The sequence below is a fragment of the Hyla sarda genome, chromosome 4 (assembly GCF_029499605.1).
Source record: "Hyla sarda isolate aHylSar1 chromosome 4, aHylSar1.hap1, whole genome shotgun sequence".
In the NCBI taxonomy this organism is placed as follows: domain Eukaryota; kingdom Metazoa; phylum Chordata; class Amphibia; order Anura; family Hylidae; genus Hyla; species Hyla sarda.
In genome coordinates, this window is record NC_079192.1 from 19,657,744 (window position 1) to 19,677,847 (window position 20,104).

Here is a 20,104-nt window from a genome sequence, read left to right on the forward strand (position 1 = left end):
CAGCTGTTCGGGACGCCGCGATTTCACCGCGGCGGTCCCGAACAGCCCGACTGAGCAGCCGGGTCACTTTCAGTTTCACTTTAGAAGCGGCGGTCAGCTTTGACCGCCGCTTCTAAAGGGTTAATACCGCACATCGCCGCGATTGGCGATGTGTGGTATTAGCCGCGGGTCCCGAACGTTGATTAGCGCCGGGACCGACGCGATATGATGCGGGATCGCGGCGCGATCCCGCTTCATATCGCGGGAGCCGGCGCAGGACGTAAATATACGTCCTGTGTCGTTAAGGGGTTAAGACATAACCATAGTGATTTGTTAAGATTACGATATCTAAAGTTAAAAGTTTGTGTATCAGAAAATAACCATATATATACTTACTGATGATAATAACTAAAAATAAAAATAATAATTTTAAGGTCCCACCGAGATTTGAACTCGGATCGCTGGATTCAAAGTCCAGAGTGCTAACCATTACACCATGGAACCTGTCATGCAAGTGTGATTTACCTGTCATTATACAGAGATGGGACAATAGATAAGTGTGCGACAGTAAATTATTCACAGCAAAATCCCAGTGAATCTCTATGTAATTATATATTTCGGTTCCTCCCTAAGTTACAGACATCACTGAGGATCTTTACTAAAGATGAGCGAATCAAAGCAGAGGAACCCGAATTTGTTACGAATTTCAGGATTTATTCGATTTGCAACGAATTTGAATATCGCCGCGATTCTATAGCGCTGTAACCATTGTACTTTGAAAAAGTGGAGTTTTCTCTTATTTTTGTATTAAGAAGTTGAAACTACTAAAGTATGTTTCTTAAAACGCATTCAGTTGTCAAGTGTGAATTACTTCTTATGCAGATTACTATTTGACATGGAGTGGAGCCTCCGTTTTACTCACACGAGTGACCCCAAGTGCCAGATACAAGGTTTATTGTTTTATCTCTATTTGCTGCTCATTTCATGCCATACACTGCGGAGGGATAGGACGGACTGCGTGTCTGTGTGTGTTACACAGAGACGCTGAATTGATCATACCGCAGCATTCCACTTCCAACTGCTAGTCACATCAGCGTTGTGGACAGAGAGCAGTGCAGCACTTTGCTTGTTGTCACTGAGAAGGATTTTGATGCCAGCCATTAAGCTCCCAGTCACTTTATTCAGCATTTTATCAGAGAGGGGCCTCATACGTTTCGACAAGCTGCCTTAACTTCAGAAACCTTATCACAGGAGGCAGGAATGAAATTTCAGCGCAATTCTGTGTATTTTTTTCACAAGAAATCATCTGCTGCTTATACTAGTCTGTAGATGGTATAATAACCAGCAGTTCACACCATTCTTAATACTCTGTGACAGAGTGCAATTTTGGGTTTAATACACATTTTATTTTTTGTGGTGCTGCACTATTGTGACCTGCTGCTGTGCAAAAATAAGTTTTTTTAGCGGACTGTAGTGCATTTTTCTGCCCTCATAAGTGCATACCACATACCTACATAAAAGCAAGCAGTCTACTATTTTGTATCTGTAAATCTGTAACAAGTCTAGATACTGGGAAAGTCCTGGAAAAAGTAATCACCGGCTAGTGTTTTAAGAAAATATGTTTTCCAAGTTTACTGTAGTGCATTTTTTTGCCCTCATATGTGCATACCACATACCTACATCTAAGTAGTGCACTTTTTTGTTCCTGTTTATCTGTAACAAGCCTGACTACAGTGAAACGCCAGGGAAAACTAATCACTGTCTGTTGTTTTATGAAAATACGCTTTTCAAGTGTACTGTGGCGCATTTGTTTGCCCTCATACATGCATACCACATACCTACATCTAAGTAGTGTACCATATTGCACCTGTTAATCTGTCAAGGGCCTACATACTGTGAAGGTCCAAGCAAAAGTACTCACCGGCTGATGTTTTAAAAAAAATACAGAGTTTTTAGGTGTATTGTAGCACATTTTTCTGCCCTCTTCAGTGCATACCGCATACGTACATCTACGTAGTGAACCATTTTGTACCTGTTAATCTGTCAAGGCACTACATACTGTGAAAGTCCAAGCAAAAGTACTCACCGGCTGGTGTTTTACAAAAATACAGAGTTTTTAGGTGTATTGTAGCACATTTTTCTGCCCTCTTCAGTGCATACCGCATACCTAAATCTAAGTAGTTTACCATTTTGTACCTGTTAATCTGTCAATGGCCTATATACTGTGAAAGTCCAAGCAAAAAGAATCACCGGCTGGTGTTTTACGAAAATACGTTTTCCAAGTGTACTGTAGTGCATTCTTTTTGCCCTCATACATGCATACCACATATCTACATCTAAGTAGTGCACTTTTTTGTACCTGCTAATCTGTAACAAGCCTACATGAAAGGCCAGGGAAAACTAATCACCGTGTCACGTACCAGGATGTAGGCAGTCATGAACAGGATGTGGATCCCCTGCATGTGTGGCTGATGACTCGGACCGTATCGGGGAGCAGAGTCTAAGGTGCTGCTGGTCTTCACCAGAGCTCGCCGCAAGGCAGGATGAGCTTGCTGCTGCAGGCGACACCCAGGTCGCTACCCCCGACACGGCTCGACCACACAGGTAACTGGGCAAGGAGAGGTACAGAAGGATGAGGCTGTAGCGTAGTCAACGTAGCAGAAGGTCAAGGCAGGCGGCAAAGGTTTGTAGTCAAGAAACAGCGGGATTGTCTGGGTACACGGGTATGGCAAACAGTCAATAGGGAACGCTTTCTCTCAGGCAATAGGCACTGAAGATCAGGCAGGGAGGTGTGGGAGGTGCAGGAACTTATAACATGGTATCAGGTGTTTCATATAATTATGGGCGTACTGGCCCTTCATATCTCAGAACTCCGGCGCACGCGCCCTAATAGACGGGGACACGCACCGGAGCTGAGAAGTGGAGGAAGAAATCACAGCAGAGAAGCGAGGTAAGTGACAGGCTGGGACTCGCAACAAGGGAAAGAGGAACAGTGCGCTCGCGGCCAGAAGAATCAGCCGGAGCGCACGTTGTTACAGTACCCCCCCCCCTTTGGTCTCCCCCTCCTCTTACGATTAAGAAATTTACTGAGCAGGTCACGATCCAGGATGTTTTCTTCAGGCTCCCAAGATCTCTCCTCCAGACCGAATCCTTCCCAATCCACAAGATAAAAGCGTTTTCTTCTGATAAGCTTGGAGATCAAAATCTGTTTGACAACATAAACATCAGAGGTACCCGAGATGGGAGTAGGTGAAATGTCCTTTTTAGAGAAGCGGTTGTGGATGACAGGTTTCAAAAGGAAGGAAGGAATTCCGGATCCGGAGAGAGGACAGCAGATGGAGAGAATAGGCCACAGGATTTAAACACTTCTTGATTTTATAGGGACCTAGATAGCGAGGGCCCAGTTTATAGCTGGGTACTCTGAAGCGGATGTACTTGGAAGACAACCAGACTTTGTCACCTGGAGAGAACTCGGGAGTGGAACGTCTTTTCCTGTCCTGACTTCATTCGACCTGTAGCATGTAAAAGAGATGAGCGTGTCTTCTGCCTGATGATGGAAAAGTTCCGTTCTTGCTCATCAACCACAGGAATTCCAGAAGAAGAGGACACAGGAAGAGGGGGACGAGGGTGAAGTCCATAAACTACGAAAAAAGGCGATGTTCCAGTAGACTCAAAATTCCTATGATTGTAGGAGAACTCTTCCCAAGGAAGTAATTCGACCCAGTCTTCTTGTCGAGCCATAACAAAATGGCGAAGATAGTCTCCCAAGACCTGATTCACCCTCTCAACCTGTCCATTGGATTGAGGGTGGTAGGCTGAGGAAAAGTCCAACTTCACTTGGAGACGTGAGCAGAGGGCCCGCCAGAACTTAGAGACTAACTGGACTCCACGGTCGGATACGATATGTGAGGGCAAACCATGCAAACGGAAGATGTGGCAAAGAAACAGTTTAGCAAGCTGTGGAGCAGATGGAAGTCCAAAAATGAGCCATTTTGGAAAACCGGTCCACTACCACCCAAACGATAGTATTGCCTCCAGAAGATGGAAGGTCAGTAATTAAATCCATAGCGATATCAGTCTAGGGTCGCTCTGGAACAGGTAAAGGCTGTAAAAGACCTGCTGGTTTTGAACGACAAGTTTTATCTCGGGCACAGACCGAACAGGAAAGGACAAAGTCCACAACATCCTGTCTTAAACTAGGCCACCAGTAATGTCTTGAGATGAGCTGTAAGTACTTATGAGTTCAAGAATGACCAGCCAGAAGAGAGGAATGACCCCATTTCAGGATTCGGAGCCTTAAACGGGGTGACACGTAAGTCTTTCCAGGAGGCAGGTGCTGAAGATTAAGTGGCGCTGCAGAGATAAGACGCTCAGGAGAAATAATATGCTGAGGAGAGGTTTCTCAGGCTTGCACATCATAAGACCTGGAAAGAGCGTCAGAACGAAGATTATTTTCTGCAGGACGGAAGTGAATGTAAAAGTCAAATCTTGAGAAGAATAGAGACCAACGGGCCTGCCGGGGGTTGATATGTTGGGCTGTCTGAAGGTAAAGCAAGTTCTTGTGATCTGAATATATTGTAACTGGATGTACTGAACCTTCCAAGAGATGACGCCATTCTTCTGAGGCAAGCTTTATAGCCAAGAGTTCTCGGTCTCCTATAGAATAATTTTTGTCTGCGGAAGATAAGGTTTTAGAAAAAAAAGCACAGGTTAAAGTCCTTCGTTTAGAGGACTTTTGTGTTAAGACAGCTCCTGCTCCAACTGAAGATGCATACACCTCCAAAAGAAAAGGCTTGCCTGAGTGGGGTCTAGACAGGACTGGGGCCAAAGCGAAGGCGGACTTTAACTGTTTAAAGGCATCTTCAGCCTCAGGAGTCCAGACATTGGGATTGGAAGTCTTCTTGGTGAAAGAAACAATGGGTGCAACCAAGGTGGAGTAATGAATTGCCGGTAGTAATTGGCAAACCCAAGAAAACGCTGAATAGCTTTTAAGCCGGTAGGTCGGGGCCAGTCCAGTAAGGCTGAAAACTTGTTAGGATCCATTTGGAGACCTTGACTAGTGACAATGTAACCCAGAAAAGGAATACTGTTTTTTTCGAAAACACACTTCTACAGAGATGGTTGTCACGGAGACATTGCAAGACCTGGCGGATGTGAGAACGATGTGTCTGAAGATTGGGTGAGTAGATGAGTATATTGTCCAAATAGGCCACGACACAGGTGTACAAGAAGTCACGAAATATGTCATTAACGTACTCCTGGAAGACTGCTGAAGCATTGCAAAGTCCGAACAGCATCACCAAATACTAAAAATGTCCATCCCGAGTATTAAATGAAGTCTTCCACTCATCTCCTTCTCTTATGCAAATTAGATTATTAGCACCCCGAAGGTCTAGTTTAGAAAAAATCTTCTGTCTATAGGACAATCATAGGAACGATGAGGTGGCAATACTTCAGCCTGTTTCTTACTGAAGACGTCAACATAGTCCTGCAGAAACAAAGGCAGACCGGGCAGAGGAGTAGAAGGAGGCGCCCGCTTAAACGGTATGGATGCAGTACGGTATGGATGCAGTGATTGTTGCAATAAGGTCCCCAACGTAGAACTTCTCCCGTTTTGCAATCCAGCTGCAGAGCATGGAGTTGCAACCAAAGTAGGCCTAGCAGGAGAGGAGAGGTACAGTGAGGAAGTACATATAAGGACAAGTTCTCCTTATGCGAGACTCCGACCTGCATAGATATCGGTTCTGTGCGGTAAAACACGGTACAGTCCAGATTTTCTCTGTTAACCGTAGAGATGTACAAGGGCTTCAATAGGCGGGACATCGGCAGATGGTACCTATGTACTATGGAGGCATCAATAAAATTTCCCACAGAACCAGAATCCAGGAAGACAAGAATGGAAATAGTCTCTTTGGAGGGTAGAGAAAGCTGGACTGGCAAATTAAAGTGTGGAGAGGCACTGTTCACACCTAGGGACGCCTCTCCCACAAACCCTAGGTGCGAGCGTTTCCCTGTGGCTGTGGACGTACAGGACAATCTTTGAGGAAATGAAATGATCAGCACTGGCGCAGTAGAGACACAGATTCTCAGCTCATTGGCGAGTTCTTTCCTGCAGAGTCAGGCGAGACCGATCCACTTGCATAGCCTCCACTGCGGGAGACAACGTAGAAGGTTGCGGGGGTTGCTGGAAGACTGGTGCCAAGTGAGGAAAGCGCAGAGGTTGTGCTGAACCTCTTTCTTGATGTTGTTCCTCACGTCTCTCAGAGAAACGAATATCAATCTGGGATGCCAATTGTATCAGTTCATACAGATTAGAAGGCAATTCCCGGGCAGCGAGGACATCCTTAATTTGGCTTGATAATGCTCTCTTGAAAGTAGCGCAGAGAGCTTCATTATTCCAAGACAACTCTGACACCAGGGTCTGGAACCGGATGACATATTCGTCCACAGTGGAGTTGCCCTGGGAAAGACTCAGCAATGCCGTCTCAGCGAAGGAAGCTCGGGCAGGTTCTTCAAAGACTGTGTGAAATTCCATCAGAAATGCATGGAGGTTAGTAGTGATAGCATCACTGCGATCCCATAGTGGAGTAGTCAAGGCCAAGGCCCTACCAGACAGGAGACTGATGACGAAGGCCACCTTTGCTCGTTCTGTGGAGAACTGGTCCGCCATGAGTTCTATGTGCATGGAGCACTGAGTCACGAAACCCTGACAGGACTTGGGATCCCTGTCAAACTTCTCAGGAAGCGACAAATAAAGTTTCGATCCGGAGGAAACTGCAGCAGCGGGAGGCTGTACTGGAGCTGGAGGAGGCTGTGGCTGTGGGGGGTGCTGCTGGGCAGATAGCAGCTGCTGCATCATGAAGGATAGCTGGTTGAGCTGCTGTGCCTGCTGGGACTGGAGCGTCTGGATAGATGCAAGATCTGAATCAGGCAGAGGAACCCAAGTTGGATCCATGGCCCGATCTTGCTGTCACCTACCAGGATGTAAGCAGCCACGAACAGGATGTGGATCCTCTACCTGTGTGGCTGATGACTTGGACCGTATCGGGGAGCGGAGTCTAAGGTGCCGCTGGTCTTCACCAGAGCCCGCCGCAAGGCAGGAATGGCTTGCTGCGGCAGGCGATACCCAGGTCGCTTCCACCGACACGGCTCGACCACACAGGTAGCTGGGCAAGGCGAGGTACAGAAGGATGAAGCTGTAGCGTAGTCAACGTAGCAGAAGGTCAAGGCAGGCGGCAAATGTTCATAGTCAAGAAACATAGCGGGAAGGTCTGGGTACACGGGTATGGCAAACAGGCAATAGGGAACGCTTTCTATCAGGCAATAGGCACTGAAGATCCGGCAGGGAGGTGTGGGAGGTGCAGGAACTTAAAACATGGTGTCAGGTGTTTCACATAATTATGGGCGTACTGGCCCTTTAAATCTCAGAACACCGGCACGCGCGCGCGCCCTAAGGGACAGGGACGCTCACAACGGGGATGAGAGGCAGAGGAAGAAGTCTCAGCAGAGAAGCGAGGTAAGTGACGTGCTGGGACTCGCATGCAGGCGCGTCCTGCGATGAGAATCCCAGCCCCGCCGGCAACAGGGGAAAGAGGAGCAGTGCACCATATTGTACCTGTTAATCTGTCAAGGGTCTACATACTGTGAAAGGGCAGCCAAAAGTAATCACCGGCTGTTGTTATTTTTTTTTTTTGAGTTTTTAGGCTCATTGTGGCACATTTTTCTGAACTCATCAGTGCATACCACATACCTACATATAAGTAGTGTACTATTTTGTACCTGTTAATCTGTCAAGGGCCTACATACTAGGAAAATTCAGCCAAAAGTACTCATCGGCTGGTACTGTACTCAGATGCTTTTTTAAGTGCACTGTAGAGCATTTTTCTGCCCTTATCAGTGCATACCACATACTTACATCTAAGTAGTGTACTATTTTGTTCCTGATAATCTGTCAAGGTCCTACATACTTGTGAAAGGACAGCCATAAGTAATCACCTGCTGCTGTTCTAGACAAATACTGTTTTAAGAGTAGTGAAGCATACTGTACTCCCCTCATATATGCACTAAGTATGTTAGGCAGAGAAGTGACATGACGTGCACAAATGAGTGGCAGAGGCCTAAACACTTCAGGCAGAGGTCGCAGCAGACTAGGGGCGAGTGGCAGCAGGAGTCACAGCGAGAGGCCTGAGCTCCCGTTATCAGCTAGCGGGTGTGTCTCGAGCAGCAACCCATCTGCCATCGTCGAATGGTTAACACGGTCATCCACTTAATCACAAGTGACATCTGACACCCCCAGTCAACAGTCTGTGGGTTCTTTAGACACAACCCTCAGTTGGCATGGCCCGGGAGCAGTCCCTGTCCTCCTATTGCCTTTGTCCTATGCTGTTCCCTCTCCTAAAGAAGTATCTTATGCTGTGGGTTCAGCTCCACTATTTACTGAGAATGATCTAATAGAGGACAGTCAGCAGCTACTGGCCAGCCAAGAAGTGGAGGTGACATCTGCCGCTTCCTCCGCTAGGCGGGAAAGTATTGATGAGGAGAGTGACGTGGGAGGCGGTGTTGCCAGGGTTCAGGGTCCTGAAGCAGACACTGTTGAGGAACCTGAGGAGGACATCAGTGACGTGCAGACACAACTCGATGAAGATGAAGCCGATCGCAATTGGTGCAGAAGGGGCTTCATTATCATTAGGAGAAGAGAGTTGCAGGCTGCTCTTGAGGCAGCAGCTGAGCCAGCAAGGCCGCAGCATGGTTGGCAGTCAGCATGGTGGCAGAAGTGGAAATTCTGGAGCCAAATGTGCCCGAACATGCTTCGCAGCAGCCTACCTTTCCGGGAGGTAGTGGAACAGGGGTTCCTGGAGACGGTGGCAGAAGCAGTCAATTAGTGCGGACTGTTGGTGGGGAAAGCAGCTACTCGGCGGTGTGGCAGTTTTTCATCAAACTGAAGGAGGAGGTTAACATGGCCACATGCAAGATCTGTCGGCAGAAGGTGAAGCGTGGCCAGGGTCCCAATGTTGGCACCACGGCTCTGCATCAACACATGCTTCTCCACCATAAAGCAGCCTTGGAGAACCGTGGCTCCGATGTAGTGGTCCAGCCTGCTGCATCACCCAATGGCCAGCCGCTCTCTCCTTCAGTCAGACAAGGCTCCACCACCTCAGCCGAAGGGAGGTGTGTGTCATACCCTCCTTCTGTCGCTCCAGATGCTCCTGCTTCTCCTACTTTTAGTCAGCCATTCCGCCAACAATCCATCCGCGAAGCCATGTCCAAGAGTCAACAGTTTACGTCCACTCATCCAACGGCGCAGAAGCTTTTCAAGTGGTGGACTCTGCATCTTCAGAGAACTGATGGCTTGTGCCGAGCCGAGGTGGATAGTGCCAAGCTGCCATTTCTTTGCGAAGAAGGCAGTACCAGCCCTGCACAATTTTAGGGAAGACAAGGTGGGCCAGTCCTTGAGCCTGTCAGTGTGTACCAAAGTGCACGTCAGTGCCAATGTCTGGAGCTGTAACTACGGTCAGGGACAATTTATGTCCTTTATGGCTCACTGGATGAATGTGGTTCCTGCACAGCCACAACCCCAACTTGGACAGGTCACGCCGCTTCCTCCTCCACGCTGTCAGCCCGTTGGTCCTGTGACAGTGTGCGACTCCGCCTCCTCATCCTCCACCCTGACCTCAGCCTCCACTGCCCAGACAAGTCTCAGTGGCCCTTCAGCATATCGTGTGCAGGGCACAGCGGTGTCACACTGTTCTTCACATGGTTTGCCTTGGCGAAAAGAGTCACACAGGGGATGAACTGCTAAAAGTAATTCGTAAAGAAATCGGAGCATGGCTTACTCCATGAAATCTGGAAATGGGAACCATGGTGACCGACAACGGGAAGAACATTTTGGCCGCGCTGCGACAAGGAAGGGCATGGCATTGCACACGTGTTAAATCTGGTTGTCAAACAGTTCCTGAAGTGTCCCCCCCCCCCCCCCATTTGCAAGACATCCTAAGAATGGGAAGGAAACTTTGCATGCACTTTAGCCACTCATACACCACAAAACACACCCTCTTTGAGCTGCAGCATCAGAATTGTATCCCCCAACATAGTCTGATTTGTGACGTTGCCACATGTTGGAATTCCACCCTGCATATGTTGGACAGACTGTACAAACAGAGAAAAGCCATCACCGATTTCTTGATGATCCAAGCGGATAGGGGAAATCTCATGTGTAACTTCAATGTGAATCAGTGGCAGCTCATACGTGACACCTGCCGTTTGCTCAGGCCCTTTGAGGAGGCAACATTATACGTAAGTTGCCAGTATTATGGGATGAACTACATCATTCCAATGCTTCATATCCTACAACAAAGGTTGTAGGACCGTGACACTAAAACTCTGGAGTTAAAAGTTCAATTTCAAAATCCTTAATTTAAATTTCAAAATCTTAAATTTAAATGAAAAAAATGATACATTTCAATGGTCTCCTCATGCTTACGCCAACTCCAGACTGTGTCATTCAGGCAATATTAGATTTACTGATACTGCTGCTGTGCATGGGTCTGGGAATTCTAATTTTGTTATGGTAGGTAGCACTAGCTATCCAAATTCTTAATTTTAAATTTCAAAATTCTTCTGTTTTTTTTTTTTTTTTTTTTGGGGGGGGGGGGATTGAGAAGCCCTGGGGTCTCCTCATGCTTCAGCCAACTCCAGGCTGTGTCATTCAGACAATAAATGGTTTACTGATATTGCTGCTGGCCCTGGGTCTGGGAATAAATTTTTTGTTATGGTAGCACTAGCTATACAACATTTCTATTTAAAATTTCCAAAATTCTTCATTTTTTTTGGGGGGGGGGATTGTGAAGCCCTAGTGTGTACTCATGCTTCAGACAACTCCATGCTGTGTCATTCAGGCAATATATGGTTCACTGATACTGCTGCTGGGCCTGGGTCTGGGAATAAAAATTTTGTTGTGGTAGCACTAGCTATCCAAAATCTTAATTTTAAATTTCAAAAATTCTTCAGTTTTTTTCTATGGGATTGTGAAGCCCTGGGGTATCCTCATGCTTCAGCCAACTCCAGGCTGTGTCATTTAGGCAATATATGGGTTACTGATACTGCTGCTGGTCCTGGGTCTGGGATTTTTTTTTAATGGTAGCACTAGCTATCCAAAATCTTCAGTTTAAATTTCTGAATTCATCTTTTAATCTTAGGGATTGTGAAGGCCTAGTGTCTACTCATGCTGCTGTCAACTCCTAGCTGTGCCATTCAGCCACTATATGGTCTCCTCATGCTTCCAACACCTCCACGCTGTTTCATTCACCCAATATATAGTTTTCTGATGCTGCTGGGACTGGGATATTATCTCCAAATATGTTATGGTAGCACTAGCTAACATAAATGCTTAATTGAGATTTCAACATTGATCTTTCAATGTAAGGAGTTATGAAATCCTCGAGTGTACTGCTGATGCCTGCGCCTGACTGCTCCTGTGTCTTTCAGGAACTACTTGGCTTACTGATGCTTCTGGGCTTGGGCCTTACATTTTTGGATGGTAGCACTAGCTAACATGCATCTTCAATAGAGATTTCAACATTCACCTTTTAATGTTAGCGGTTGTGAACCCCTCTTGTGTACTCATGCTGCTTCCTGCTCCACTCTGTGTGTTTCAGGAACTACTTGGCTTACTGTTGCTGCTGGGCCTGGGCCAAATTCTTTTTGGATGGTAGCACTAGCTAACATACATCTTCAATAGAGATTTCAACATTCATCTTTAAATCTTTAAAGACTGAGGCCCTTTGGCTGTCGACGTCATATTACCTGGGGAATTATCACAAGAATCCAATGAAACATGTTGGAGCAATAGCAATGAACCATAACTGATTAAATGAAACATTCATATTTTCATAATCACGGGGGCACTGAGAGGCAGGGGTTGGAACAGGTGGTATCTCGCCTGGTGGAGGACCGCCAGCTCGATGCTCGCAAGAATGGTCAATGTAAAAATTTTATTTTCACATCAAATTACATTAAATATGGCATAAAAGATCTCTTTATCCTCTTGTATTTTGACACCTTATGGTCTCCCTGCTGCTCCATAGAGACTCTGCAGCAGTGATTCTAACGGCAATGACTGTAATCTGCATGTCATAATGAATAACAGTATGATTTCAGTAACCCAGAACACTCCCCATGTGTGTTACAGCAAGGCAAAGTGTTCTACACCTCTATTGGGGATCTCTGTAGGCAGAAATAGCCATTTTTAATACAGTTGCGCCGCAGATTTATTCAACCCGAAACAAACCTTTAGAAAAAATTCATCAATCGGCCGAACCAAATTTTTTAAAAGTTCGCTCTTCGATAATCTTTACTCATCTGTGTAGAATATGAGGAAATATTATGGGAACTATAGGAGAATATCAGCCCTAGTTAAAGGGGTACCCCACCGTTATACACCATATCCCCCTATCCACAACCTCTCATGACATCACGCCATGGTTCTCCATGCATGTCTATGGGAGGGGGCATGATGACCGTCATGCCCCCTCCCATAGACATGCATGGAGGGGGAGTGGCATAACCTCACAACCACTGTCACAGGAACCCAGCATTTGCCCAGAACGCCAAGTGCTGTGAGGAGATCGCGGGGGTTCCAGCATTGGGACCCCCAATCAGAAATCATATTCCCTGTCCTTTTGATAGCGGATAAGATGTCCAGCAGTTTTTCAAATTCAGTTTGCTCTGGGGATCTTTTTCTCTCAAACAAAACATCAGAAAAAACACTGGTTGTGTCTTGATATTGGTGTTTTTCTTTTACAAAATTCTTTAATGGAAATCCTTTAGTCGGCAGGATTCGAACCTGGGCGTTGAAAAAAAAGAAGAGGCAGGAGATGAAGTGGAAAAAACACTAAATAAAACAATATTAATTCACACTATTTTGGGGGGAAACAAACATATCCTGCAATCCTCCTACTTGTGACAACAATGTGAACTGTATTGCTATCTGTCGTGGCCGAGTGGTTAAGGCGATGGACTAGAAATCCATTGGGGTTTCCCCGCGCAGGTTCGAATCCTGCCGACTACGTCAGCCCTTTTGTTTGCAGTCTCCATTTTTAGGATAAGGATTCAGGATGAGTTTGACTCCTTTACCTTTTTATTATTACTATTTTTATTATCTATTTTTGTAGCTCCCTTGGTTCCAGGACACTGGAACATAACACAAACACAAGTACAATAAATGTGATAGAGAGTAAATGACTGATAGAGAAGAGAGAGGGACCTGTCTGTAAGGACTTACAATCTACAAGAGGAGGGGAACAGTGGGTGATGGGGACATCTGGTCGTCTATGAGAGGTCAGGGAAGTAGCCATTCATAGTGTGGTGGCCTTAGGGTTATTACAGGTCGTAGGCTTTCTTGTAGAGATGGGTCTTAAGGTTTCTTTTGAAGGTCTTGATGGTGGGTGAGAGCTGGATGTGCCGGGGGAGTGAAATTCGGTGTATGGGAGAAGCTTGGGAGAAGTCTTGGAGATGGTTGTGTAAGGTGCGGATGAGGGGAGAGCACAGGCAGAGGTTGTGAGAGGATCACAGAGTTTATGTGAGGGACCGTATGGGGAGATCAAGTCAGAGATGTATGGGGGGGGGGAGATACAGGTTGTGGACGGCCTTGTATGTCATGGGGAACAGTTTTAACAGAATTCATTGGGCAACGGATAAAGCCAGTAAATTGAGTGGCCGAGGGGAGCGGCAGAGGAGGAGCGAGGGGATTAGTGGATAAGTCAGGCAGAAGAGTTGAGGATGGATTGGAGGGGGGGGGGAAGAGTTCTTGATGGAGGCCACAGAGGAGAATGTTGTACTAGTCCATACATGAGATGACAGAGGACATGTGCCAGGAGTTTAGTTGAGGCAAAGTTGAGGAGGAATGAGCGCATATGAGAAATGCTTTTAAAAAGAAAGTGACAGGAGATGGGGAGGATCTGGATGTGTGGTTTAAAAGACAGTGCAGGGTCAAAGGTGACCCCAAGGCAGCTGACATGTGAGACTGGGGAGAGAGAGGGGAGCCATTGACTGTGATTGATAGATTGGGTGGGGGATGGTGCGGAATGGGGGAAAGGTAATAAATTCCATTTTCTCCATGTTAAGTTTAACAAAACAATCCATGTCTTCTTCTTATAGCTGAGGCCTGAAATAGTCACAATGTTCAGACAATGTCCAGTATGGGGATGGTATAAGCTCCCAAAAGCTCTTTTTTTTTTTTTTTACACTTTGTTTTGTCCCCATAGGTGGCTATATCATATATTCTTGCGATTGCATACACTGTACAATACTAAGCTTTTGCTCAGCATTGATCAGTGTTATCGGTGCTCTCCTGCTTTAACCTGCTGAGGCTTCCTGGAGCATTGGAGCACCGATCAAACAGCAAGGATGCAGGTAAGGACTCTCCCACCATCAACTCAGCCGATCAGGGCTCCACAATTTCGCCACAGATGTCCCGATCAGCTCTCAGAGCAAACTTACAACATTAAATCATGCATTTAGATGCCGCAATCAACTTTGGGATGAGGATGTCTCTAAAAATTTCTAAACAGCAACCATAATGACTGCCAGGAATCAGTAGTGCAACAGCCCGTGGCTAGCAGCAATATACAGTTTATGCATGCTCTATTATATACGGGTCTTCTTGCGACAGAATAACGTTATCATCCTGAGCAGAGACTGTGATTTTAGTTATACACTGACACCTAGTGGTCCTTTTAAGAGGGGGAATTAGTTTAGGAGGTGCCCCTGCGGGGGGTTACCCCTAAAGGTTGTTGGTATTTATTAATCTCTTTGGGATTTGGTTGCTTTCGATCAACTTTGATTGTGGCGTCTAAAGGGTTAATACCGGGCATCAGCCCAATCGGCAATGTCCGCCATTAGCCATAGGTACTGGCTGCTGATATCAACCAGGACCCACCTGGTATGAAGTGTGCTCAGCTCGTAAGTGTGCTTCAAGCACCTGGGAGCGGCACCAGGGTGTACAGGTACACCCTTGGTCCTTAAAGGGCTTATCCAGGAATAGGAAGACAGATCTAATTTCTTTAAAAAAATAAAATAAAAAAAAAGCACTCCCCATCTGTCTCCAGGTTGGGAGTGGTTCTACAGATCAGTTCCATTGAAATGAATGGAGCCAACTTGTAATACCACACCTGACCTGGAGACAGACTTGGAGTTGTTTTTGTAAGAAATTAGCTCTGCTGGTCTTCATGAGGTTAAAGAGTACCCCAATGGTGATATGACAAATGATTATTGTGCAGCACCATGCGTGATAATAATTTATCTTCATTTTTAATTTGACCCCTAAATGCCTCAATGAGTCTCCTTTTTCCCGGTCAGTGACTCTCTTCTCAGCTCGTAGCTGTGTGAATGTATGCAGGTAGAGACACGGCATAATGGGATTCTTTGGGATTTGTACAGGATATGGAATTCACACAACTACTGTGAAGAGTGATGATAGCAAATGAAGATAACTTGGTAAATGATGGTGCCACATGGCAGCCATTTTTATGCTCCAAAAGGTAAAAAACTGATTGTACACATCGGTTCTCCCATCTATCCATCTATCCATCTTACATCTAATCGTTAAGGGTAGTGTGGCCGAGCGGTCTAAGGCGCTGGATTTAGGCTCCAGTCTCTTTGGAGGCGTGGGTTCGAATCCCACCACTGCCAACTTTACTTTTTTGCTTTTTTTTAATTATTATTAAATAAATCATATTTAATTACCTTTGTTTACCCCTCCCAAAGGCTTCTAAGAGTGTGCTGTGAAATCTGCCACCAGATGTCAATTTGAAAGATATAAAACCTTGGATCATGCTTCTGTTTTGTTCTCCTTTGTGAAACATGGGGGGAGATTTATCAAAAACTGTGCAGAGGAAGAGTGATGCAGCGCAACCAATCACATTGCTTCTTTCATTTTTAAAGAGGCCTTTTAATAACGAAAGAAGCAATCTAATTGGTTGCCATGGGCAACTGCACCACTCTTCCTCCACACAAGTTCTTTTCGTTTTGAATTTCTTTCAAGTCTGACCACAGTGCTCTTTGCTGACACTTCTGTCCATGTCAGGAACTGTCCAGAGCAGGAAAAAATTTCCATAGCAAACCTATCTTGCTCTTGACAGTTCCTGACATGGACAGAGGTGTCAGCAGAGAGCACTGTGGTCAGACAGAAAAGAAATTCAAAAAGGAAATAATTCCTGTAGTGTACGGAGTCATTCAGACCATCTCTAGTGTGAATGGTTCAAAAAAAGAAAGAAATATCCTGGGGGAAATCTTCCATGAAAAATTATAGCAAAAGGGATCAAGTTCGGTTCTAGCAAGGTGTGCCTAATAAAGTGTCCAGAGAGTATATTAGGCTCCAGCCGTCCGGCCCCGTTGTGTTTGATTTGTTCTTGTTTGAACACATATTTACTTATAATGATATGGAAAAACCTGGAAGAGACTGTAAGAAAAGGACAAGGCACTGCTGAGATTCGAACTCAGGATCTCCTGTTTACTAGACAGGCGCTTTAACCAACTAAGCCACAGCGCCACACAATAGGATATGTTGTAACGGTGTGCACACTGGACTGTATATCCGGAGTTAAATTCTCAGTGGAACCTTTTTTGTTACATTGTACTGGAAGAATTAATATTTTTTTTAATAGAAGTAATTTACAAATCTGCTTAACTTTCTGGCACCAGCTGATTAAAAATAAATGTATCCATACGCTTCTGTTTTAAAGTCCTTATGGATTGAGGGCGTATGGATACGCCCGTGGGAATTTCGATCCCCGCTACTAGCTGGTCGGGGACCGGGATGCCTGCTGAAATCATTCAGCAGGCATCCCGTGCAAATGCCTGGGGGAGTCCTGAGACCCCCCCCCCCCCATGTCGGCGATCGCCGCATATGGCCGATCAATTCAGATCGGCCATTTGCGGCAATTCCGTTGTCACTGACAGCTCAGATCATCCCTATTTTCCGGGCGATTGGGTCATCAGCCCGGAATTGCCGCAAATGGCCGATCTGACTTTTGGTGTTCTGGCACCCTGGGGACTTTCTAAAATCAACATGCCCCCCAAAAACCATTTAAGCAAAATTCAATTTCAAAAAGCCAAATTTTTCTCCTTCCCTACTGAGCACTGTAGTGCGCCAGCAGAGCACTTAACGTCCACATATGGGGCGTTTTCTTAATCAGGAGAAATTGGGCTTCAAATTTTGGGGTCCATTTTCTCCTATTATCTCTTATGAAAAAGAAAAATTTGGGGTAACACCATCATTTTAGTGTTAAAAATCTAATTTTCTATTTTCACGTCCAATTTCAACGCAAAGTTGTCAAACACCTGTGGGGTATTAAGGCTCACTATACCCCTTGTTACGTTCCTTGAGGGGTGTAGTTTCCAAAATAGTATACCATGTGTTTTTTTTTTTGCTGCTCTGGCACCATGGTGGCTTCCGAACTGCAACATGGCCCCCAAAAACCATGACAGCAACATTTTTTTTTAAAATCCAACAGTTGCTCTTTCCCTCTTGAGCCATGCTGTGAGCCTGCAGGCTATATGTCAACATATGAGGTATTTACGTACTCGAGAGAAATTGGGCTACAAACTTTGAGGTTTTTTTTCTCCTTTTACCACTTTTAAAAATGAAAAAAATGGGGCTACAAGAAAATATTAGTGTAAAAAACGCAGATTTTGATTTTTCTCCTTCACTTTGCTGCAATTCTTGTGAAACACCTAAAGTATTAACACACTTTTTGAATGTCATTTTGAAAACTTTGAGGGGTGCAGTTTCTATAATGGGGTCATTTCTCACAGAAAGGCCCCTCAAATCAAGTTCAAACTCAGATTTTGAAATTTTCAGGAAAATTCTGAAAATTGCTGCTATTCTTTGAAGCCCTCTAATGTCTTCAAAAAGTAAAAATTGGTCAATTTTATGATGCAAACATAAAGTATACATATTTTTTTTGTGAATCAATATAAAATGTATTTGGAATATCAATTTTCCTTACAAGCAGAGAGTTTTAAAGTTAGAAAAATGGTACATTTTCTTGAAATGTTGTAATTTTTCACCAAGAAAGGATGCAAGTAGCGAAAAAAATTTACCGCCATGTTAAAGTAGAATATGTCACAAAAAAACTTTCTCTGAATCAGAATAATCGGTAAAAGCATTCCAGAGTTATTAATGCATAAAGTAACAGTGGTCAAAATTGCAAAAAAGGGTTCAGTCCTTAAGAGGTTAAGTGTTAATATTGTCCCATAGATTACAATGATGGATTACCTCTAACAGCCTGGGGTACGGGATATATTCCCAAAATGTATAATATAGTTGTTAATAGAATAATATAGTTGTTTTCTATAACAGAATATTCATGAGGTCCAAAACAGAGTAAAACAACATGAGAGTTCACAAAAGTTACTTGGCAGCGGTGGGATTCGAACCCACGCCCCCGAAGAGACTGGAGCCTTAATCCAGCGCCTTAGACCGCTCGGCCACGCTACCTTGTGTGCATCAGATTCTTCACATGTACTCTTCCTCCACACAAGTTCTTTTCGTTTTGAATTTCTTTCAAGTCTGACCACAGTGCTCTTTGCTGACACTTCTGTCCATGTCAGGAACTGTCCAGAGCAGGAAAAAATTTCCATAGAAAACCTATCTTGCTCTTGACAGTTCCTGACATGGACAGAGGTGTCAGCAGAGAGCACTGTGGTCAGACAGAAAAGAAATTCAAAAAGGAAATAATTCCTGTAGTGTACGGAGTCATTCAGACCATCTCTAGTGTGAATGGTTCAAAAAAAGAAAGAAATATCCTGGGGGAAGTCTTCCATGAAAAATTATAGCAAAAGGGATCAAGTTCGGTTCTAGCAAGGTGTGCCTAATAAAGTGTCCAGAGAGTATATTAGCCGTCCGGCCCCGTTGTGATTGATTTGTTCTTGTTTGAACACATATTTACTTATAATGATATGGAAAAACCTGGAAGAGACTGTAAGAAAAGGACAAGGCACTGCTGAGATTCGAACTCAGGATCTCCTGTTTACTAGACAGGCGCTTTAACCAACTAAGCCACAGCGCCACACAATAGGATATGTTGTACTGGTGTGCACACTGGACTGTATATCCGGAGTTAAATTCTCAGTGGAACCTTTTTTGTTACATTGTACTGGAAGAATTAATATTTTTTTTAATAGAAGTAATTTACAAATCTGCTTAACTTTCTGGCACCAGCTGATTAAAAATAAATGTATCCATACGCTTCTGTTTTAAAGTCCTTATGGATTGAGGGCGTATGGATACGCCCGTGGGAATTTCGATCCCCGCTACTAGCTGGTTGGGGACCGGGATGCCTGCTGAAATCATTCAGCAGGCATCCCGTGCAAATGCCTGGGGGAGTCCTGAGACCCCCCATGTCGGCGATCATGAGGTCCAAAACAGAGTAAAACAACATGAGAGTTCACAAATGTTACTTGGCAGCGGTGGGATTCGAACCCACGCCCCCGAAGAGACTGGAGCCTTAATCCAGCGCCTTAGACCGCTCGGCCACGCTACCTTGTGTGCATCAGCTTCTTCACATGTAAATTGTCCTGACAATCATGTACAGAATTTTCTATAATCTTTCGGGGTCCGGGTGATAGTGGGAACCTGTCATCACTCTTACGGTTTGTTCACTCCTTTAGATTTTATTTACACTTAGTGAATGCAAAGTCAGCAATGGATTTGGAAAGAGAAGTCTCAGTTTTTCCTTTATATAAAATCAGGTAGAAGAAACAGACATGGTCGCACATCTACAATCTTGTATAATGATCTACTTGCTTCTCAGCATAATTTCAAAAACTAACAGGTTGTTAGTATATGCGTTTTGATCAAAAAGTACAAGCCCACTCGCCAGATCAAGGCCATCTATTCAAAGTGGGACCCTAACGTTCCTAGCATAAGATGGCGTAGCACTGGGCGGCGACCACCACCGCCGCGACACCAGTGCCCACAGGAGGAACGACCCACTGGCAGAGCGGCACCAATGCCACTCAAACCAGTCCATGGGTCGCACCTCCCCGCAGGCACGGCGCCACGTCAGCAACGGATGCCGCACAGCACCACACCAGTGTGAACAGGATGCTACAGCACACTTACCAC

General features: G+C 45.1%; 7 non-coding genes across 7 annotated transcripts; 2 read left to right on the forward strand and 5 right to left on the reverse strand.

The window, feature by feature from the left end:
* Nucleotides 1-411: 411 nt before the first annotated feature.
* Nucleotides 412-483, reverse strand: TRNAQ-UUG (transfer RNA glutamine (anticodon UUG)). The gene has a single exon. It is a non-coding gene; the product is annotated as a tRNA-Gln (tRNA).
* A 12,480-nt stretch (nt 484-12,963) lies between these two features.
* On the forward strand, nt 12,964-13,045 carry TRNAS-AGA (transfer RNA serine (anticodon AGA)). Its single transcript has one exon. It is a non-coding gene; the product is annotated as a tRNA-Ser (tRNA).
* Nucleotides 13,046-15,584: 2,539 nt separating this feature from the next.
* TRNAL-UAG (transfer RNA leucine (anticodon UAG)) lies at nt 15,585-15,666 on the forward strand. The gene has a single exon. It is a non-coding gene; the product is annotated as a tRNA-Leu (tRNA).
* A 785-nt stretch (nt 15,667-16,451) lies between these two features.
* On the reverse strand, nt 16,452-16,525 carry TRNAT-AGU (transfer RNA threonine (anticodon AGU)). Its single transcript has one exon. It is a non-coding gene; the product is annotated as a tRNA-Thr (tRNA).
* Nucleotides 16,526-18,393: 1,868 nt separating this feature from the next.
* TRNAL-AAG (transfer RNA leucine (anticodon AAG)) lies at nt 18,394-18,475 on the reverse strand. The gene has a single exon. It is a non-coding gene; the product is annotated as a tRNA-Leu (tRNA).
* A 497-nt stretch (nt 18,476-18,972) lies between these two features.
* TRNAT-AGU (transfer RNA threonine (anticodon AGU)) lies at nt 18,973-19,046 on the reverse strand. The gene has a single exon. It is a non-coding gene; the product is annotated as a tRNA-Thr (tRNA).
* A 392-nt stretch (nt 19,047-19,438) lies between these two features.
* Nucleotides 19,439-19,520, reverse strand: TRNAL-AAG (transfer RNA leucine (anticodon AAG)). Its single transcript has one exon. It is a non-coding gene; the product is annotated as a tRNA-Leu (tRNA).
* Nucleotides 19,521-20,104: the final 584 nt, after the last annotated feature.